Source organism: Hylobates moloch, unplaced genomic scaffold (assembly GCF_009828535.3).
Source record: "Hylobates moloch isolate HMO894 unplaced genomic scaffold, HMol_V3 SCAFFOLD_13, whole genome shotgun sequence".
Lineage (NCBI taxonomy): Eukaryota > Metazoa > Chordata > Mammalia > Primates > Hylobatidae > Hylobates > Hylobates moloch.
In genome coordinates this window covers 27,922,307-27,946,271 of record NW_026652288.1, presented here as the reverse complement: position 1 = coordinate 27,946,271, position 23,965 = coordinate 27,922,307, and the positions used below count along the sequence as shown (strand labels likewise).

The 23,965-nt window shown below is 40.1% G+C and overlaps 1 protein-coding gene across 10 annotated transcripts in view; it reads right to left on the bottom strand.

The window, feature by feature from the left end:
- Positions 1–23,965, bottom strand: part of BABAM2 (BRISC and BRCA1 A complex member 2) — a 576,872-nt gene that overhangs the window by 106,044 nt on the left and 446,863 nt on the right. The window lies entirely within an intron of this gene.

The following is a 23,965-nucleotide window of genomic DNA, read 5'->3' as shown; positions in this document are numbered from 1 at the left end:
TGCCTAGGTTAATGATGATGGGTGTATGGGCTTCACTTTATGATTACATTTCTGTATTTTAATTCATTTAAATAAATTAGCATGTTTGCATTATACATCATTGATAACACACAACAGTACAGATTAGAACATTTTGAGTGGTATGGGTAAATGTCTTACCAATATTAATGGGCTGTAAGTATTACTGAAACATACACTTTTATACTCTTCATTATGCCCAATTCTTTGCTGGGCACAGATAAGTTATTCGTTAAACATTGAAACTGAACTAAGATGAATTGCTGCAACACTCTAGTTCTACAGGTTATCAGCCATTATCTTGTATTTCAAAAGGTATACAAGAAGGTGCAGTCAATAATCACTGATCCAGGCACTAAGATACAATGTTGAATCAGAAGTAATTTCCAGAACTTTCAGAAATTCCTTCTTTCAGGCCAGGCATGGTGGCCCACGCCTGTAATCCCAGCACTTTGGGAGGCTGAGGCAGGAGGATCACTTGAGGTCAGGAGTTTGAGACCAGCCTGGCCAACATGATGAAACTCTGTCTCTACTAAAAATACAAAGATTAGCTGGGTGTGTGGTGGCGGGCACCTGTAATCCCAGCTACTCGGGAGGCTGAGGCATGAGAATTGCTTGAACCTGGGAGGTGGAGGTTGCAGTGAGCCAAGATCACACCACTGCACTCCAGCATGGGCGATACAGTGAGACTCAGTCTCAAAAAAAAAAAAAAAAAGAAAAAAGAAAAAAAAAAAAAAGAAATTCTTTTTTTCAGTTTAAATTAACCAGCACACAATTATTGAAAGAAATTGTTCAGAATTTTAAGGCATACATTTCATTTATCACCCTTAATCTTGACTTCATCTTCTTTCCTATGCTCACTTTCCTTTTGCCTTAGTTTGTTTTTCTTTTCTTAATTTCATTTTAATGCATATACTTCTATAAGCCCCCTAAACCCTCTCTGTAATATGATGGGATATTTTTAAGAATCCCTAAAATCCCTTAATGTTGTGATTACTTCTTCATGTTGTGATTATTTATTTATAATGTTGGATTATTACCCAAGACCCCACAGTTACAAGGTTGTAAGTGGAAGAAAAAGGTGTGACAATAACTGCCTAGAAAATCATTTCTAAAGAGTTCAGGGCAGCCGGGTGCAGTGGCTCATGACTATAATCCCAGCACTTTGGGAGGCTGAGGTTGGCAAATCACTTGAGTCCAGGAGTTCAAGACCAGCTTGGGCAACAGAGGAAGACTTCGTCTCTACAAAAAAAATTAAAAAATTAGCCAGGCATGGTGGTGCACACCTGTAGCCTTAGCTACTCAGGAAACTGAGGTGGGAGGATCACTTGAGCCTGGAGGCAGAGGTTGCAGTGAGCCGAGATCGTGCCTCTGTACCCTAGCCTGGGTGACAGAGTGAGACCCTGTCTCAAAATAAACAAACAAACAAACAAAAAAAGAGTTTAGGGCACTTTCACTCAGTCTAGGGTTTGTGATACAGGGAGTATGTATGTGAATGTGCATATATATGTATAAAACACTACTAAAAGGACTCCAAACCCATCCTGTCTCCCTATTGACTACAGATTTCTGAAATTAATTTTCCTGGTAAAAATAAATTTTGTGGGGCTGGGCGCGGTGGCTCACACCTGTAATCCCAGCACTTTGGGAGGCCGAGGGGGGCGGATCACAAGGTCAAGAGATCGAGACCATTCTGGCCAACATGGTGAAACCCTGTCTCTACTAAAAATAGAAAAATTAGCTGGGCATGGTGGCATGCACCTGTAATCCCAGCTACTCAGGAGGCTGAGGCAGGAAAATCGCTTGAACCCAAGGAGGTAGAGGTTGCAGTGAGTGGAGATCGTGCCACTGCACTCCAGCCCAGGTGACAAAAGTGAGACTCCGTCTCAAAATAAATAAATAAATAAATTTTGTGTTTGCTCATGCAAATAAAGAGTCTAAATGAACAAAATCTCGAGTGACACAAGGAAGTCAATGTGGAGTGGAAATATTCAGTATTGACTTTTTCTACTCAGATGTTACCTAAAAGCACAACTCTGACAGCTGAGAAAATTATAAGACAGTGTTTGAGTAAGTATGACATTAATGAATCATCTGCATTCTGCAACTGCACAGAATCAGCAAGGCCATCATTTCCTTTTGCTACGCTTAGAGTAGGCATTGGATTAGATTTAGCCTAAACTCTGAAGATGGCTAGGAAAATTCCTGTGACTTCCTATAAATCAGAGGAAGGCTTTTTGTCTCCTCTTTGTGTATGCACAAATAACACAGAAGGCACACATCTAACCAGAACGTTCTAATGATTTCATTAGGATAGAAAGCTGATTAAGAAAAAAAAATCCATAGTGCAAGAAAGATAAATACAATATTTATGTCCTGTAGCTACTGGTTGAATATCTGCATAACATACAGAATGGCAAGATCCAAGCTACTCATAGCTCACTTAGAGGAACAATCCTTGGCATAATAAAATTCCAAAAAAGAAAGTAAGTTGGATGCTTCCCTGGAGTTGACAGTAATAGGCTTTGACTTATATAAAATATTACAAGAGAAGTCTTTAATCAGTCATTAAATTATATACAAGGAAGGAAAACAGTCTGAGTAATCCTTTAAACTTGAAACTCTCTCCCTCTCTCTGCTTGGATTGTGTCATTCTGAAATACAGCCGTTAGACAAAAATTACCTGTAATGATGGAGAAAAGCAGAGGTGTGAAGAGATCCAAAGGCCAGGTGTTCTGCTGCCAGGCCCGTGTTTCCGCACCCTGCTTCGGTCACTACCAAGAACTAACACATGTTGCTAGGTGCTTTATCACATTATCTAATTAAATGCTCTCCATAGTTCAAAGAGGTGGGAAGTATTACTGTAGTTTTACATGTGAAAAAATCGAGGCTCAGAGAACAGAAAATACTGCCTAGGTTCACACAACTAGACATAGGTAAAACCAAGATCTGAACACAGGTTTGCCTGTCACCAGAGTCCAGGCTGTTTCTGCTGAAATATGTTACCTCCCTGAGAGGAGGGGGATTTTAATCATGAAAGACTACAGGGATGGGAAGAAACAGTAGGTCTGGCTATCAGGGAGCGAGGCCAGCATCCCAATATGATGAGGGGCTCCTAGAGGCTTTAGACCATCACCAAAGTAGACACTGTGATGTACGGCTCATCTCCATTTACAATTTCCCGCACAGCAGCAAGCAGGAACTTCTCTTAATTTTGTTCATACCTCAGTACTCTCCTACCCCAAGCATCAAACAATCAGATTCATCTGATCTCAAATGTGATGGACCAGCCACTCTGGCAGGTCTGATTCTGAATGACTTGGTTGGTCATCAGGGGTGAGCCTCAACAGGTGTAAAGCACTTTAGGCACTACGAAAGATAGTTTTAACTGAGAGTTTATTTTTTAAAGGATGTCATTTCACCCTTTATTTAACTCAGTAGTTTCTTAGTTTGTAAGGGTCCAAAATCTACATCCAGTGTCACACACTGATAAGTGCTGCTGATTCATGTATAAATATCCGCCTCATGGGTAAATATTTAACAGGCTTGCTATAGCCTGAATGCTGCCCTGATCATGCTGAATAAACTAAGTCAAGTGCCATGAAATAAAAGAGTCATTATGTTTTTAGAGGGTGCAAGATGGTGGTAAGGCCTTGTGATCTCTAATTCTTTAATATTCATGAATCAAAAAATATTGGGCTGAGCATGTACAACAGGAAACTCACCCTGTGCAGAGATTCCAGGACTCACTCAAGACATTCCCAGGACTGCAGGGCTGGCTGAAGAGAAGGCAAGGCCTGACTAACCCACTAAGTGGCTGGGGAAGAATTATGAGGAGATGAAAGGGACGACTTGGCATTGATACTTCTGATCCACAGAGTGCTGCGGGGAGGAAGAAGGGTGAGAAGGAAATTGGTGTGGCAGGGGCTCAGGCTTAACTTGGGAGGAGAAAAGGGTGATAAGGGCTGTTCTGATGAGAAAGTACCTTCTACCTCTTCATGGAATAAAATAAAACATGAAATTAGTTGATAATTCTTAGAACTGAAACTTAATCTGTGGATATAAATTAGAAGGATGAGGCCAGAGTTTTAAAAACTTTTCCAATGGTAGGGGTAATTAAATAGACTAAAATGAAACCAGAAAAGCATTTCCAGGTCAGTCTTTTCGGCTCTAAAACTCAAATGTACGATCTGTCTATACTGAATGTATTAATACTAGTCTTTTCCATGCAAATGAAACTAATAGAGCCCTTTGTGAACTTCAGTCTGTCTGCAAATTATCACATCTCTCATGTAGTCATGAGCCACATACAACATTTCAGTTAATGATGGACCCCATATATGACAGTGGTCCCATAAGATTACAATACCATATGTTTACTGTCCTTTTCTTATGTTTAGAAATGTTTAGACCCACAAATACTTACCATTGTGTTACAACTGCCTATAGTATTCAGTATAGTAACATGCTGTGTATGTTTGTAGCCTAGGAACAACAGGCTCACCAGACAGCCTAGGCGTGTAGTAGGCTACACTATCTATCTAGGTTTGGGTTGGTACATTCTATGATGTTTGCACAACGACAATACTGCTTAATGACACATTTCTCAGAACGTGTCCTGGCCATTAAGCAATGCATGACTGTATTGAAGGCTTAACTTGGCTGCAATGTGACAGCATAAAGGAATTGTTTTTATTTTGACATAGAAAAATGCAGGGAGTCAGCCTGTCTGAAAGCTTGACTTGGGACAATGGGGTTTTGATTCTGACCCATTATGAAACAGCAACTCCCCTTCCTCCCACGTGGGGTTTTACCTTACTGGTCAAATAAAACGAGCAAAACATAATTTAGACTGGAGAAAATTAGAAAGGCTAGTGATTCGCAATCATAATTCTTGCTTCTATCAAGTTTTCTTTCTTTGGTTCTACTCAACTTTCTCATCAGTTCAGTGGGATAGCACCACTCTCAAAGACACCTGGCCAGGCACAGTGGCTTGGGCCTGTAATCCTAGCACTTTGGGAGGCTGAGGCAGGATGACTGCTCCGGGCCAGGAGTTTGAGACCAGCTTGGGCAACATAGCGAGATTCCATCTCTAAAAAAATTAAAAATCAGCCAGGCATGATTGTATGTGCCTATAGTCCCAGCTACTCAGGAGCCTGAGGCAAGAGGATCAGCTGAGGCCAGGAGCTGGAGGTTGCAATGTGCCATGCTTACACCACTGCACTCTAGCCTGGGTGACTGATTGGGACTCTGTCTCTTAAAAAAAAAAAAAAAAAAGACATCTCTCTCAAAGCATTAGAATGGTTAGAGTACCAATTAGAGTTACATTAACACAAAAATAGCACCAAGCATTCCAAGACAGACGTTACTCTAAAAGTCTTCTCTGTCCAAGGGTCATGACAAGGCATTGTCAGAGACATTTGGGTCAGCCTTAGCATCCTGCTTTTGCCCCTGAATTGGGTTCTGAGGGAGAGGAAGTTGACCTGACTGCCTCCTCCACAGTATGATTCAGGGGCTGTTGGAAGTCGAAGCATGGAAAGGGGAACATCTAGGATGTAGAAACAAGCAGCCTGCAGACTCCAAGCTAAGAGAAATCCTAAAGCAATGTGTGCTGCCTTCAATCCATTTCAACAAACACTAACTGTATGCCTAACTATGTCTAAGGACTTGAGTTTCCCATTCTGAACACATGACTAGGGTACCAACGATAAGTCCTTCTGAAGTAGAGGAATGCCAGGGACCTCAAGAATCTGGGGCACTCTGTAATACTAGATTATGTTTCCTGGTGGCCTGCCAGGAGAGCCATTACCATGAAACAACTCACTGTTATTTATTGAGATCCCACTTTTGCCAGACACTCTACTGGGCAGTTCATGATCTCTAAACCTCACAACAACCCTGCCAAGTAGACCTAATTAGCCCCATTTACAGATGAGAAAACTGATGTTCTAAGAGTCTAAGTATCTTATCCAAGATAACCCAGCAAGTAAGTTGCAGAGGTGGGCTTGAACCCAGGTCTTTCTGGTTCCAAAGCCTATGTCCTTTCTCATTAGGAATTCTTTCACAGAAAGATGAAGTAGAATTTTAAAAAGTCTAATCCCTACCAATATACTGAAATAGTAGAATAAGTGATTAAAATTGTCTTCAAAGCTTTTATACATAAAATTAATCACCTTGTCATCTCACTTTTTATCATCTTAAAGATACCATATGTCACAACAAAGTAACTTGGTGGGACTAAAAAAAAAATCACTCATAGTTCTGAAAACCCAGAACATAGATATTAAATTAAGGAGAGACTCCAGTTTTGTTTTCTTACTTTCTTTTCTTCTTCTTCTTTTTTTTTTTTTTTTTCCTGAGACAGGGTCTTGCTCTGTTGTCCCTGTGGTGGCGTGATCACAGCTCACTGCAGCCTCAACTTCCCAGGCTCAGATGATCCTCCCAGCTCAGCCTCCTGAGTAGCTGGGACCACAGATGTGTGCCCCCACGCCTGGCTATTTTTTTTTTTTTTTTTTTTTGTATTTTTAGTAGGGAAGGAGTTTCACCATGTTGTCCAGGCTGGTCTTGAACTCCTAGGCTCAAGTGATCTGCTTCCTTGGCCTCCCAAAGTGCTGGGATTACAGGCGTGAGCCATCACGCCCGGATTTGTTCTGTTTTCTAGCTAAAAATTTTTTTTCTAGCAAAGCATTTTCTAGACCTGTTGTTAGCTCTCAACTCATTTTATAGATTCAACTTTGAGCCATCTCAAGAGTGTCAGTCCTTCAGTTAAACAAAATCAAGGTGTAATTCGATATGGAGAAAATTTAAGTGAGTACAATAGGACAAGAAAATAAAAGACAGGAGAGGAGATCAGAAAGACAAGTTAAGTACACCAGTGGAAGAAAATCTGGGTATTCACATGGAATCAGAGGCTCATGGAAGCATCGATTCAGGCCTGGCTGTATTACATTTGTGACTAATCTAATATTTCTACTAAACACACTTTATAGCTGTAAGTAAGGACTCTGTGAGAGTACTGTATTCCAGTTTTTGTTTCTCACTTTTAAAGGGACATATAAAAATGGAAATGTTGAGACAATGACAACTATGATTAAGCACTCAGAAAACATTCCTCCTTGGAGCAAAGTCTAAAAAAGTTGAAATTGCTAAGTTAAATAACTTTAAAAATACAGCATTATTAAATAGAGTAATTAAAAATATGGGCTGGGTGTGGTGGCTCATGCCTGTAATCCCAGCACTTCGGGAGGTCAAGGCAGGTGGACCACTTGAGATCAGGAGTTTGAGACCAGCCTGGTCAGCATGGTGAAACCCCGTCTCTACTAAAAATACAAAAACTAGCCAGGTGTGTGGTGGTGCACACCTGTAGTTCCAGCTACTTGGGAGGCTGAGGCAGAAGAATTGCTTGAACCTGGGAGGCAGAGGTTGCAGTGAGCTGAGATTGTGACACTGTACTCCAGCTTGGGTGACAGAGCAAGACTCTGTCTCACAAAAAAAAAAAAAAAAAAAAAAAGAAGGCATACTACTGTATGGATAATTTTGATCAGCTGTTCTCTGATCAGGCACAGTATAAATGAGAAGAGTTTAAAAGGCATTAAGAGGAATTTGGTTGGTAAATGAATTCTCCACAGAACAGAGTAGTGAATAATAACTCCATTTACTAAGCACTAATGCATCATGTCCTGTATCAAGTGCTTTTCCTCTATGATATCATCTATTCTTCATATCAACCTATGAGAGAAGTGTTATCACATCTTACAGATGAGAGCACGGGAACTTCAGAGAAGCTATAGAACCTCTCTAAGGTCATATAGGTGGTGAATGACAAAGAGGCATCAAACTCCAGGTCTCTCTCACTTAAATCTACCCCACTCTTAGGTCTCTGGTTATCACTTTTGTGACTTCTATGTTCTTATCTGCATACCTGACATCTGGTTCCACATGTGACTTGGGTATTTTAGTAGATGCCTGGGCTGACCAAGTCCTTGAGGGTGTTTCCAGGAATATTTATTAAACTTATTTTGGTACCTGAACTGAAGTGATTAGTTCAGGGCCAGAGGACTTGATGGACACTTTCCAGTAGAAAGAAGGTGGAATGCAAGCAAAGAACTTAACATTTAAAAAATATGAAAGACGAGACTATTGTAATTGCAAACAGAGTATGTCTAATGGCATGAACACTAACCAAGTCTTTGTTCAGAAATGTGTTTTGTAAGTTTGTTAACATCTCAAACAAGCCTTTAAGAGGGCAGTAATCTTAACAGATGTCCACCATCAGGATTTTCTTAGCATGTGGAAAAGTATTTTAAGTAAGCCCCCCAAAACAATAACGGACTTAGCAGATCTTGTTCTACTAAGAGTTGGTATGAACTACTTCTAATGATGTCCAGTCACTCAAGACACGAAAAGGGTAAGGGAAAGAAAAGTTTTTTTTTTCTCTTGTTGCATCTTGATTCCAGGCCTACTACCTGCTGTTGATTGCATTACAGTTTCTTTAAGAAGTGAAACTATTTTCAAAAACCAGAGGTCAGGAGTGAGTGAATTTACTATGAGTTTGTTATAAATGTACAACTTTGAAACTCCAATGAATGGCTTCACTGCTCTTAAATAGGTACAGATCACTTTTCCTATGAATTACCTTTAAAATATTTTCCCTGGAAAAACAAAGTGCATACAATAGTTATCCTAGACTAACCTACAAACATTTTTCTAACTCCTTCTTTCTCACTGTACACATGTTTTAATGATGGTCCAAGAAAGATGCAGAGAATAAGAAAAAAGCCTTCTGCCTTTCCAGGACACAGAAGGGTATCTACCTGATTTCTATTAACTGGTATTTACTAAAAGTTCAGGCACATAAATAGCACTAGGTAACTCCACGCACACATCACTGGTCTCTGTGTTCAAGAAGTCAATCTGTAGGTGGCTAAAGCTTGACCTCCACATGAAAATGAAAAGATACCAGAAGATGAGATTAGCACAGGTTTCCAAAGTGCTCCTTGCTTGAGTTTTTACAACAGCTTTACAAAGTAGGTAGCAAGTGTCAATATACTCATTGTAGACAGAAGAAAGAAACCTGAGGCTTGAGATGGATGATTTGTCCAAGCTGGAAACAGTGAAACTGGAATTGTAATCTTTCTCTGTACCTGGAGTTTTCATATTTGCTTAAGAATAATCTGGAGGGGGTGGGAGGGCTTGTTAAAAACTCAGATACCCAGATCCCACCCCAAAGAAGGCAATTTACTAGGTTTATTCAGCAGGTCGGAGGTGAGACCTGGGAATGTGCATGCTAACCTGTTCCTTAGTGGATGCAGGTGGTCCTCACACCACAGTTTGAAAAAATACTGCTCTAGACCTCATGCAGTGATGCACAGCCAGGGCTGGAACGGGAAGGGGTGTGGTCAATGCAAATGTGCCTCCCATCCCTATGGCATCGCGTCACTGACTACTTGAAAGGCACTGTGGACAACAGGAAGGTAAGGAAAACACAGATCTGCTCTTAAGGCCTAGTATGGGAGATAAGACATTTATGGAAACAACCAGAAAAAAGGTGGTTTCTGCCAGATGTATACGTGGGTAAAATGACTGTGGTTATATTCAGGTAAACAGAAGGCAAGGCAAGGAAGCAGTCAAATCAAAACTGAGGCTGGAAGTAACAAGGACACAGACACTACTTAACAAGGCACCGCAATGGATCCGAGGCCAGGATCTCAATGTGGACAGCAGACCATGCGTCCTGCACCACACCAAGCAGCTTTTTGCCCATTGAGAAAAGCATATTTCATATTTCAGGCTGCCCGGGGTGCCTACTGGTGAGGGGTATCTACCTAGAGAGGAAGCAAGAACAGGGATAGATCCTGATGCGATGCCAATGGTGAACTGCAAAGGAAAGAAAATGTGAGGTTAAAAATATTAAAAGTTCTGTTTAGTTGTAAAGTGAGAGATGTTTTGGAGATTTAAAAAAAAAAAATCTGGGCTTTGAGATTGAATCTCAGCCAGGTTCACTGCTGAAATTTCTCCTTTAAACTAACAAATTCTAAATGTATCTGTCTGACTCAGGCCTTTCTTGAACTCAGAACTTGTATAGCCAACTGTCCTCTCACCACTGCCACTGGTTGTTAAAAATGCACCTCAAACTTAACCTGCTCACAAGCAAACCTGCCCCCGAAACCTACTGCTCCCATATCCATCTCATCCCAGAAAATGGCAGCTTCTATCTCTTGGTTCCCAGACCAAAAACCTCCATCATCGCTGACTCCTTTCTCTCACACCCCATAGTCAATTGGCCTAGTTGGCCTAAGAGGCGCCCACTGAGAGCAGGGCTCAGAACCTACTGAACTTCTCGCTGGGGCTAAAACCTGCCTGGATAAGCTGGGGCGATTTCACCTCAGGGCACTGGCCCAGTTCTCCTGCGTTCTCTCTGCCTGGAACTCTTTTCCCAGCCATCTGCGGGGCGGGATTCTTCACCTGCTTCAGGTCTTCCTCAAATGTCAGCTTCTGAGTGAGGCTTCCTGAACCATCTATTTAAGATAACCCCCTTCCATCTCTGGTACTTGGTCTTCTGTGTTGTCGTTTTCTCCGTGGCATGAGACATTCTACATGTATTCACTCATCATCTCCCCCCATGACTCCTCACTAGAATGTAAGCTCCTACAGAATGAGGATCTGCCTCTGTTTTGTTCACTTTTATAACCTCATTATTCTTAGCAAGAATAATGCCAAGCATATTAGACACTTAAAAATATTTGTAGTATTAAAGTCCAATGAATATAAAAAAGATATGGAAGTCAAATTTCTAAATGCACATTAAAAGCCAATAAATGTATATATCTTTATGGAAATAGTCATTATGGAAAAGAAGAGTTTAACGGTCTTGGAAAGGGATTGGCAAACTTTTTCTGTAAAAGGCCAGGTAGTAAAATTGTCATCTTTGCATCCATAATGCCTGTATTGCAGCTACTTAGCTCTCCTGCTGAAGTGCAAAGGCAGCCACAGATAATATGTAAACGAATGAGCATGGCTGTGTTCCAACAACATTTTGTTTATGGATACTAAAATTCAAGTTTCACGTAATTTTTATGAGTCATGAAACATTATTATTTAAATATTTTTCTAACCATTTAAAAAATGTAAAACTCATTCTTAGCTGTGGGCTGGATTTGGACAGGAGGTTTTAGTTTGCTGACTCTTGATCTAGGATTATAGAAATATTTGACAGTTCTACAGATGCTGAAAGTAGGAAAAGTATCCAGGAAGAAATATAGGCAAACCCCACCCCACTAGATCAGGTTATTAGCAAAAATGAAAAGAGGCCCTTTGGTCAAACTTCTTAGGAGCTATATTCCATCAGCAGGTAAACCATAAGAATTAGCTTTTTTCAGGCAAGGGTGAGGTGAGCATTAGGCAACTCGTGGACTAGGAGTTCTCACAATGATACTAGATTGTAACTGTGCAAGAGGGAGCTATTTATATGATTTTGAACGAAGCTTGAGGCATATTCTGGTGCTTTTTAACTTCTATGTTAGGTGAAAAAGCTGCCTACAAAAGCCTTCCTCCCACCCAAAATACTAGCTGTTAGCTGGTGACTGATCCTCAGAAATATTAACATGAATCATATATGCTCTTTTCACAGTGCAAAAAGAGGTAATTTTAACACTCAGAAAATGTCATAAACCACACAATAGAGAAGCTATCCAGCCTTCAAATTGTAAATAAATAAAATCCTGTTCCTGCATGGAAGCCTCTTCCTCCTTTCGATTCTGATGCTTCCTCCTTTGGATTCTGATGCCTGCAGGGCTGGCTGGTGTTAACCGTGTTCAGTCTGATGCTGAAGGCAGCCTTTGCTCTCCATCCTTCTTCCCTGGGGCCCACCCTTGTTAGCCCGACTGTCTTTGGGAACCCATAGCACTCAGCCTTGCCTTTTCTCTAGTTGCTGCTCTTCTCACCTACAGGCAGCTCGTGGCTTCCCTGTCTCTACTGCGATCAGCCCTGGTTGGCCTAAGCAGCACCAGCTGAGAGCAGGGCTCAGCCTTTACCCAGGCTTCAGGAAAGAACCCCTGAGTTAATTTTCTTCTTCCTACTTGGAGAAACAGGTATTTTTGTCTTTGATCCCTAAGCTCTGTTTTCTTTCTCTTGTTACTAAACAGTTCACTCCCTATCCACTCTCCTTTTTTTGCAACTTCATCATTTTTCCACACTGCACCGTTTGGCACAGGAGAAGGAAAGAACCACATCAAATAAAGGAATGCAACCACAAAAGCTGCCTTGAGAAACAAGGCCCCGGATATTTTTTTTTTTTTTTTTTGTCAATTTACCGTTTTTGGACTTGTTCTCCCATAATCAAATCCTCCCTATCGTGCTAACAATGTGGTGGTATGTCAAAACATTGGAATTCTGCTTCAATCAGCAACCCAGAGCTTAATAGGAAAATGAAGCAACAAAATGTTGCTCTTACTGTTAACCTTAGGCTAGGCTTGTCCTTAGGATGGGGACTGTTTGCTTCTTTATGGTAAATGGGCCAAACGTTCAGTTTTGTGAGAGCTTGCATTGTCAGCAGAGGCCCACAGCAGGGTCTTGAGCATCATTCAGGCACGCTTCTAAAGCAAGAGGGACAGTCACTTCAAGTACTGCAAACTGAAGCACGAAGCATCCCACAATTTAGTAAGCCAGAGAAGAGTTAAGACTAAATTTGTTTGCAAAAATTTTAAAGACACATTCATTTTACTGGCAGCAAGTCAGGGGTCTGGTTCTATGACATTCATGTCTGCAGTTATCACAAAAGGGCTTGTGTGAAATTAAAGTGGTTATTTTGTTTCTTGTTTTTAAATTAAAAATGTGTGCAATATATGAACCATTTAGGGACAACAATAAGGTGCCACAATTCCAAACCAAAACATTTGCAAGTCACTACTCTATGTCCTCGGGGAGTATGTGGTATAGTTAATGTTTCTAGATTCATCATCAATGAAAACATCAGTTACAGGTAGAGAATTTTTGATTTAGCGATTTTTTAATCTTTTGTGATTAACTTGGTAAATTAAACTGTTTGAAGGTAAGTATTTTTGTTGTTTTGGTTTGGTTCACATGGAGTCATGTGTCACTTTGGTTAATGTTGGAAATAGCCTCTTCTTCAACATCATCTGTTGCATATACAAGCAGTGAGTAGAACTGTATCTGTCCCTGAACACCAAAGTAGTGTGACCTCCCTTCAGAGATTTCTCTTGGGGAGAGAGGAAGGGGTGGGAGGAGAAATACCTTTTCTCCCACCCTTGTTCTAGCATAGCATACTGGAATCTCAGGGTGGAGAAATGTGTTATTTGAAAAGAAAGAAAAAAGCTCATAGCTGGTTCTAATATAGACTAAAAGGACAGACTGTCCGACTGCCCCACCCCTGAGAAATGCTGTTTCAACCATACAGAAGGAGTCTTCTATCTTTAGAAGTTAAAGACCTCAGTTAATAGGTAAAGTTGCTGCTCTTCTAATTTTGGCAACATTCAGCCTGGCCCCAGTTCTACCTTGAAGAGCCAAGTTATTGGTGTCATTCCAGTTGCCCACTGATCTTCCTGTCCCCTCTTGAGCCCCCTACTCTCACTCCCACCACAGCTGCCCAATAAGCAGAGAGTATGATCAAGTCAAGGTGGTGAACAATGAAGGGAAGAAGGGCGGAGCCAGTGTAAGGGGCTGCAGGCAGGTGCTTGCTTACAAGGACCCCCTCTCCTCCCCATTCTGCTGATGCGGCTCAGGTGACAAGCCTGGGTGCCTGGCCCTGGTGCCAGCTACTGCCCCAGGAAATGTCCACAAAGGTGAGCATGGGGAGCAGGACACAGACACTGGATGGGGGCACTGTCCCCCTCTGCAGTGGTGCTCCCCAAACCAGCTGGAAAGCAGGAGGAGCCATTTTCTGGAGCAGACTGGGAAGAGGGAATTGAGGAGGCTGTAAGTGTGGTTAGTGTTTTAACAAAAATAAGATATATTCAGTAGATTGCTATCATTTCAAAAACATTTGATCTTACTAAATATACTGTTTACTTAGTAACAGGGAAGTGGGAGTACAGTTCTGTTAATATCCATCTGCACAAAACTAGGAATCTCTTTCTGAATAACATAATTTATTTACCTGCATCTTTTACTTTTAAAAAAAATCCACTAATTTAAATACTATTTTTAGCCAATTCTCTAAAATAGATGGTTCAAAACAGCCACAACAGTAACAAGGGCCCACACTTCCCCAGACAGAGTGCGGGGCGGGCCTGCAGGGAAGCAGGGCCAGGGCGCCTCATGGTCCAGGCTGCCTAGAACTCAGGGGAACCTGTACTGAGGCACCTGATAACTCCAGAAGGTGGATGTGTTTCCTTTCTTTAAACCAGTGACACAAGACACAACAGAAAGGGAAAGGTTTAGTCAGGAAGAGACGGGGTTCTGGGAACTGTAGACAAGAACAATGCCAATTTAATTGGCCAAATATAATTGAGGTTGGCCTAATAACTTTTTTGGAAACCACTTTCTTGGTTGCTTGAGAATTTGGATTGCTACTGTTTTCTTAAGGCTTCAAAACCAAAACATGTACTAATAGAGCAGTATTAATAGCACAGAGGGGAATGCAAACATGACTTATGAGAAAAGTTGTATGGCTGGCCCATAGCTATTATCTCCTGTCCCTGCAGCATGTGAAGGTATCAATACTGCATCCATGGCATCAATGGGCCCAAAGTAGTTTCACTCAGACTCACGTGGAATCATATGTTGAATATTCATAGCCTCATTTCTGGAAGCTATGACTGTTTTACCCTATATGGCAAATGGGACTTCGGTGAAATGTGATAAAGGTTAAGGACCCGGACATGAGGAGATTATCTTGAATTCTCTGGTTGGGCTCTCCATCAATCTAGGCCTCTTGGTGTAAGGATTCATTTCAAGATACTCTTAACTCTCAGGATTCCTGGTACTCTCTAGAAATAACACTTCCACAGAACCCTGTGTAGGCATTTAGAGTCTTAGAGGAGAGGGCAGGGAAGGATTCACAACTTCTGGGCCATCCGGCAAGCGCTGAGCATGAGAATACGCAAGGTCCACCACAGAGCTTCCGGCCATTCGATGGGGCCCCAGGCTCACATCAGCACCTCCCTTTCCCAACAAGACCGAGATTGCTTCTCAATACAGTCTGGGGCTAACTCAGGACAACTTGCTTTTCTGGATGTTTCCTCATTTCATTAGGAACCAACTTGGGATCAGGGTCACTCTGGAGCAAGGCGAGCCCTTAAGTTCGCTCCCATCACATTCTGAAACTGTTAAGCTGCAGGCATGCTCATTGCCTGAACAACAAACACACAAACCCAACTCTAGACTCGAAACAGAGATTGGGCATATTCTGAGTGACTTCTGCCTCCTAGGCAGGGGAAGGACTGAAGACAAACATTGGAGAGAATAAATGACAAGTTCATATGAGTAGAACCAAATCACAAATGTAAACGACAAATTTCAATCAACAACAGGGGACCTGAACACATTATAGCAAAGTCTTCCAGTGGAGTACCATACAGCCACCAGGAAGATAGCGGCCTTCAGGTTCTGATGGCCACTTAAAACATACATTCATCATTTCCATTCAGACAAATGGCCATGATATACTGGATAGGAAAAATGCAAGTTGCAGAACAGTATGTAATATGTCATACTTTTTTTATGGCTAAATTAAAGCAACAACAACAACAACAACTAAATAAATAAATACCCCAAACTGATTTAATAGGGCAACATTGCAAACATACTAAATCGACGTACTTTGTGTTTCTCAGTAAATCATGTTTCCCGCCTGCACTTTCACTGAGACTAAGACTTGAGGCCCACTGTCCCAAGGAAGAGGGTGGCACCACCCAAGTCAGAGAAATGCCAGCACAGGGAAGAAGAAGGATGTGGCACTGGATGAGCACATCCCTCGGACAGGAATGGAAAGAAACAAAAGCAGAAAAAGGAGAAATTTAGAGGGAACAGGGACTGCCTGGTGTCCCAGAGGTTTTCCTTGGGTCTCAGTGGAGACAGAGAGAGAGAGAGGAAACAAGGGAAAGAGAGAGAGAGAAGCAGCGGTGGTGAAAGGAAAGACACCTAGGTTAACTGAGGGAAATCCAAGTGAAGAGTTTTTTACTTCACTTCCCACTTGGGAATCGACGAGATCATCTTGCAGAGGAAGGGAGAATTACAGTAAGACACATGATCACATTGCACTTTGTATAGTTGTTCTTTTTTTTTTTTTTTTGACAGAGTCTTCCTCTGTCACCCAGACTGGAGTGCAGTGGCACCATCACAGCTCACTGCTGCCATGACCTCCGGGGCTCAAGTGATCCTCCTACCTCAGCCTCCTAAGTAGCTGGGACTACAAGCATCACACCTGGCTAATTTTCGTATTTTTTGTAGAAGCAAGGTCTTCCTATGTTGCCCAGGCTGGTCTCAAACTCCTGGGATTAAGCAGACTGCCTGCCTTGGCCTCCCAAAGTACTGTGATTACAGGTGTGACCCACCACACCCAGTTGTATCCTTTTTTTTTTGGTTGGTTTTGGAAAGCTATAACTGACACATACTACTTTTGTAATATGAGAGACAGAGATAGAGACAGACATAGAGAGAGAGAGAGAGAGAGAGAAAGAGAGAGGCACTAAGGTATATAAGAACACAGTTTGATTGTGAAGTTGAGCTTTTTTAATTCCCAAGGACTATGGAACTCTATGTTATTATCTAAAATCTACTACTATTTAGAAGAACATCAATAGCAGCTAACATATAATGAACATTTTCCATGAGCCAGGCATTATATTAAGAGCTTCTTTTATTTATCTTTATTTAACCCTTACAAAAGCCCTGTAAGGTTGATATATTGTACAAATAGCAGTAAGGCTTGGAAGGTTAAGTAACTGACTCAAAAGAACTCATCCAGTAAATGATGGACACAGGACTGAACCAGACCATCCAATTTCTGAACCCACACATTCCGCCACTGCGCTACACACTGCCTCCCACCACAGACCAGCTGGGCTTCAACAATCAGTTCGTTTTGCTGGTGTGTTTAACATCAAAATATCCAATCTTACCACACAAACTTGTTTGGTACAAAATGAAGAAATAGTGACTAGCTAGTGAAAGCACATCGTCAGAAACAGGCCCAGGTGCTGAGACAAGTGAGGGACAAAATTCAGGAAACAGGAGCACTGAGCCACAACTCATCCAGTATCATTTTTCTCACCAGCCCTGATTTTTCTCACTGAAGTCCCTGCAGCCAGCAGCAGCACAGCTTCAGTTTGCAGCAGGGACACTTGAGCATTAAACCCTATGTGCTTGCTTGGCTCTGCAATGGCTCAAGCAACCTTCAAGCACTGTTTTTGAGGCTCTGTTATTACAACATCATCTCTTCAGCCCCCACTCTTGATTACAAGCCTATTTCTTTTAACTAAACATAAAGCAATTTCTCACTGAAGCTTCTTTGCTTGTAATCCTCTACCCGATTTTTTTTTTTTTTTTTTTTCTGATTAAATAGAAAGAAGTAAGCTCCTAGCACAAGCCTTGAACACAGGTAGGCATTTGTGGTAGGCAGAATGATAGCTCCCCAAAGCTGCCAAACCCTCATTTGTGGAAGCTATGAATTTTTTACCCTACATGGCTAAAGGGACTTTGGTGAGATGTAATAAAGGTTAAGGACCCCGACATGAGCAGATTATCATGAATTATCTGGTTGGGCTCTCAGTCCATCTAGACACACGAGTCCTTAAAAGTAGAAGAGGAAAACAGAGGAGTGAGTCAGAAAAATATGATGACAGAAGAAGAGGCAGGAAAAACTTGAAGCATGAGAGGGACTGGACTTGCCATTGCTGGCTTGAAGGAGGAAGGGGGCCATGAGCCAAATAAGGACAGCAGCCTCTAGAAGCTCAACTGACCTCTGCAAAGGACCAGATCTCAGTTCCGTGACTGCAAGGGACTGAACTCTCTGAACAACCTGAAAGAGTAAGGAAACAGATTCTCCACTAGAGTCTCCAGAAAGGAATGCGGCCCACTAGCACCTTGACTGTAGCCGCAGGAGCTCTGCACTGGACTTCTGTTCTACAGAAGTGTAAGATAATCAATTAGCCTGGGTTTAAGCTGCTAAATTTCTACAGCAACAGTAGAAATCTAATATAGCATTCAAAATACAACTGTTTTTTGATGGAAACATGATGAAATACAAATCTAATATAGCAACAGTAGAAATCTAATATAGCATTCAAAATACAACTGTTTTTTGACAGAAACATGATGAAATGAGGCTTTGTTTATGCAGCAAAATAAATAATGACAGTAATGGTGTGTGTCCCATTGAATAAAACAAAATCAATAAATCCCCTCTGAAACACATATGTTAATGGATAAATAAATAAATGAGGAAAGCTCTTCTTTACAGTAGAAAGCCAACTAATAAACGTAGAAAGAAAGATGCAGCTGAAGAATCATCAATGGCTGTCAAAACTAGTGGGTGAAAGTCTGAGGAAGACATTTACATAGTCTCAACACATCACTCCACAGAGTTCTTATTAAAGAGAAAACTAGTAACATTAGAGTGCAGAAACCACAGAGACACCACCTTAACCAGGTGATCAAAGTCAACATCACCAATCCTGGGACAAACTGACATCATGTGACTTTTGGTATGACATACTCAGGACAGACACATCATGTCACACATATAAATCTGATTATGAGGAAGCATCAAATGAACCCAAATTAAGGAACGAAATGACTGATACGTACTCTTCAAAAATGTCAAGGTCAAGAAAGATAAAGATTAAGAAACTGTTCTGGATTTAAAAAATAAAGAGATATGACAGCTAAAGGCAATGTGTGATCTGGCTTGGATCCTGGTCCAGGGTAAAAAACAGCTAACAGGGTTATTATTGAAACAACTGACAAAATTAGAATATGGACTGCGGATTAGATAATAGTACTGTGTCGGCCGGGCGCAGTGGCTCACGCTTGTAATCCCAGCACTTTGGGAGGCCGAGGCGGGCGGATCACAAGGTCAGGAGATCGAGACCATGGTGAAACCCCGTCACTGCTAAAAATACAAAAAAATTAGCCGGGTGTGGTGGCGGGCGCCTGTAGTCCCAGCCATTTGGGAGGCTGAGGCAGAATAGTGTGAACCCGGGAGGTGGAGCTTGCAGTGAGCCGAGATTGCGCTACTGCACTCCAGCCTGGGCGACAAAGCAAGACTCCGTCTCAAAAAAAAAAAAAAAAAAAAAAAAAAAAAAAAAGATAATAGTACTGTGTCAATGATACACTGCCTGATTTGATAACTGCACTGTGGTTATATAAGAGAATGTCCATGTTCTTAGGAAATACATTCTGAAACATCTAGGGGTAAAGTACACTGTGGCCCCAATTTACTCTCAAATAGTTTAGGAAAAAAATAAGCAGATGCAAAAATATAAATACATAGAGAATAAATACATAAGGCAAATGGGGCAAAATGTAAACAATTAGGGAATCTATGTAAAAGGAATAAGACAGTTCCTTGTTCTATTCTTGCAACCTTTTCTCTTTTAAGTTTAAATATCAACATAAAAAGCTACACAAAAATCCCTGTAAACTACCCTTTAAATTTTTATATTTATATTGGATCCACTGTTATATGATACAGAGAATTTTAAGGAAGAAAATATGAGTTCAATGAGTTTAGTTTTCTCAAACACAGTATGTAACTGGCTAGGTGATTTTTTTCAATTAATGCTGTTAATATGTGATAATACCTTGCACACAGTAGGCAAGCAATAAATACCTATAGGCTGAATATCAAGCAATTTACTTCTAGTAGGAAAGTCAGCATCCCAAGTAAAAGCATGGAGATACATGGCATGATATGACATAAAAACTTAAAAAAAATTAAGCTGAAGTGTGAATGAACCAGAAAAATAAGGTGGTTAAGCACCCTTGCTCTGAAATTGGACTGGCAATGTAGAGCTGAAATTCAGTTTCATCACTTAGTATACTGCCCCTGGGGCAAGTTGTTTAAAACATCGCTAAGCCTCAGTTTGCTTATCTATGAAATGGGGATAATAATTAGGTTCGCAGGGCTACTGTAAAAATTAAACAATCACTCTCCAAGTGGTCCCTTCCTTACAGTTCAACTGGATGCTCAGAAATGCTCTTGTTGAACAAACTGACCCATATAGTACTTTTTAGTATAGATTGTTCCTCACACATAAAATGCCTCTGACCATTATTTCTGCCTAGCCATATCCACTGACTTCCAAAGCACTTAAATCAGTGCCAATTTATGAAACCTTTCTTGACCGTTATGATATTCAATCACTCTATGACTCATTCATTCAACAAATATTAATAGATATGACAGTAAACAAGACATTGCCATATCCTACTCTCATAGAAAGTATATGCTAATAAGAGACAATGCAATAATAATATAAGAAAGAAACAAATATAATGTCAAAGACCATAACAATGGATGAGGGCAGACAGCAGGTGGCAACTTTAGGGCAATCGGGGAAAGCTTCTCTGTGGAAATAAATTTAAACTGAGACTCAAATGATAAAGTGTAAAGAGATGGAGAAATGACCTTCTGGCAGAGGGAATGTGAAGTACAAAAGCCCTGAGGTGGAAATGAGGCTGAAGTGTTTGAAACACAGAAAGGGGCCAGTGTGGCCAAAGTGGTGGGTATCGGGGAGGTGGGAGAAGAAAGAGTCAAATGTCCAGGAAAAGGCCAGATTATGAAGGAGAGGGTAAGTTACTGGAGTTTTATTCTATGTCCATGATAGGGTTTTATAACTGTTTCTTTCTTCTCATGGTGAATATTTCATGGGCTTCTATGAGCTCTTTACACAATAGGGGCTTAATAAATACTTGTGAGTGCATAAGGTAGAAAATAAGCTAGGAGGGAAATGGAGCCAACACTCTGTACGATATTGGATGATGGCTTCTGTCACTAACACGTATACATGCTCCATCAACCTGAACTTCAGATCAATAGGTCTGTTATACTGCATGAAAACAGAGTTGTCATGGCAACTCTAATTAGATGGTTTTCATTCCAAGGAAGATGAACTAAATAATGCAATTACAGGCTGGTTTAGTTCTCTAAAATACCTGCAAAAATTGCAATCCTCTACGAGTTGGAACATTTAGTACAAGGAGTACCCAATTTACCAACAAAAGGAGTCACTAGAGTTGGCTTACTTGTTAGGAGTTTGCAGAATGCATTTTCCTCTAGAAATAATATTGTAAAGGAGGCTAGGTTCTTAGGACAACGCACGAAAGCTTCTTAAAAATTCATAAAGTGGCAGAAATACTGTACATTTGCACTGAGAAAATAATAGAAATAAGTTCTTTTAAAATACAGCAATTAAACAAAAATTAAGTCAAAGCTTTTAACTTATCATGATGCTGTTATTTGAAGAAAATAAAGTTTAATTAGAAGAAAATTAAGAGAGAAGTGGAAAATTTAGTGAAGATTCTATTAAATAATTCTGGGCACCATCAAGGCTTTTAGAGGTTAATGTCATTGATTTCAAAATTAGTATTACTTTGGATTCTGAGTGTCTCTGAGAGAGCTTAGTCAAGATCATGGTCCTTTTGGCTCAAACAGGAGAGTAAAACATGAGGAGGGGCTACCCTGAGGTTCCTCAAGGAAATGGAAAACATTAAAGGGAAAGCTGGCTTAAAATACAGTTACAGGGTAACTATGAAAACCTGAAAAAGTAAAATGAGGGAGAAAGGAAAGGAGGAACTCCCATGACAGCAGAAAGCAGAGGGGCAGAAACTGGTTCACCTATGACAGCTTGATTATTACCTAAAAAACAGGGAGTGAGAAAGAGAGAGGGAAATGGGTAGGAGAGAGAAAGAGAAAATAAATGACAAAGGGAAGGAGTGGAAGAGTAAAAACCAAAGACTGATGGTCTTGGATGGATGCAAGATAAAAAAGTTTTCATTCATTTATTCAAACAATGAGATGTTTGAAAATTAAATAGCACATTCTTCTAAAATGAATTATGTACTTCATATAACCCCGTGTCATCCCAAATGCCCAGCAGAATGCTTTGAATGTAAGAGAGTTTAATAAATTGTTAAACATATCAGTGCTGCATCAACAACAGCTAACACATATTAAATGCCCATTATGTATGAAGCCTCTTACATACATTATCTCATTTAATCTTGACAACATTAGATGGTTCTTAGCCCTATTTTAAAGTTGAGGAAACTGAGGCTTAGACAAGTTAAAGAGTTTGCTTAAGGTCCCATATAACTAGTAAATGATAAAGGCCATATTAGAACAAAGTCTGGTTCCAAAGTGCACACTCCTAATCCCTTGCTCTCTACCTACTTCAATAAATATTACTATGAAAGGAAAGAACTAGAAAATCCAGAACCTTACATGAATCTATATATTGGATTAAATTGTACAAAGCTACACACACACACACACACACACACAAATAAATGCAGTGAAAAAGATGGTGAAAACTGAATAAGGTCTAGTCTAGTTAGCAGTATATAATAAATTCTGCTTGACATTCATTGATGTAGAATTAACAATAATATGAATTCGTATCCCAAATTGCTTTCTCTGGAATCTTTCTCCTTTTATCATATTTAAGCACTGGCAATATGGGGCCTGCAAGGAGTGCTTGGGGAAGGCAACAGTCACAGGAAAAATTTCACCTGCCAAATTGCATGAGCATTATCAGAAAAAGCATTTCACAAAATCCAACACAATTTGTGATTAAAAAAAAAAACTTCAGCAAACTAGGAATAGAGAGGAACTTAAGCTGATAAAGAACATCAACAAAAATCTTACAGCGAACATAATACTTAATGACAAAAAGACTAAATGTTTCCCCACCTAGGATTGGGAACAAGGCAACAATGTCTGCTGTCACCACTCTTATTCAAACTGGTATTGGAAGTCCTAGCCAATGCAATGAGGCAAGAAAAAAGGCATACGTGTATCAGAAAGGAAAAAATAAAATGGCCCTTACTTGTGTAAGATATGATTGTCTACATAGAAATTTCCAAGGAATGTGTAAAAACACTCATAGAACTATTCTCATGAACACAAGATCAACAAGGTTGTTGGGCACAAAATCAACAACAAAAGTTAATCATATTACTATATACCAGCAATGAACACATGCAAATCAAAATTAAAAATGTAATACCATTTTTATTTGCTCCTAAAAAATAAAAAGAAATACCTAAACATAATGTAAAAACAAAGAGGCAGCACAAGAGACTTCTTTCGTGGTGATAGAACAGTTCTATATCATGATTGTGGTGGTGTTTACATGAATCTATATATCAGATTAAATTGCACTAAGCTACACACACACATGCACACACATACACATACACACGTGAATGCAGGTTAAAAAGATGATGAAAACTGACTAAGGTCTAGTCTAGTTAGCAGTAACATGCCAATGTCAATTTTCTGATTCTGATTATTGCACGGCAGCCATATAAAATATCACCAGTGAGGGAGCCAGGTGAAGGATGCATAAGACTCTGCACCATTTCTGCTAAATTCCTGTCTTTATTTCAAAATAAAAAGTGTTGTTTTTTTTTTAAGCAAGTTAAAGTTCTAGTAATGGATATTCTCCATTTCTAGAGTACTTTTAAAAAACATAGAAAACCAAGTAAATTTCATCTCCTTGTTTCCTTTTACAGATAAAAAAGGTGGCTTTTTATATCCAAGCAATCAATGATAGAACCAAGCATGAGTTCCAATAAAGGAAGAAAGAAACAACAATAATAAAAACTTAGAGTGCTTACATTAGACATGTAAATAAACCAAAAATGTATTTTAATTCTGATGTTCCATGTCTATTACTATTTTTTAATCCTATAATATACATCTTAAGTTCAATTTTTTAAAAAGAAATGGGATATAAGCATATTTTAATAAAGTAAAGCAAAATTT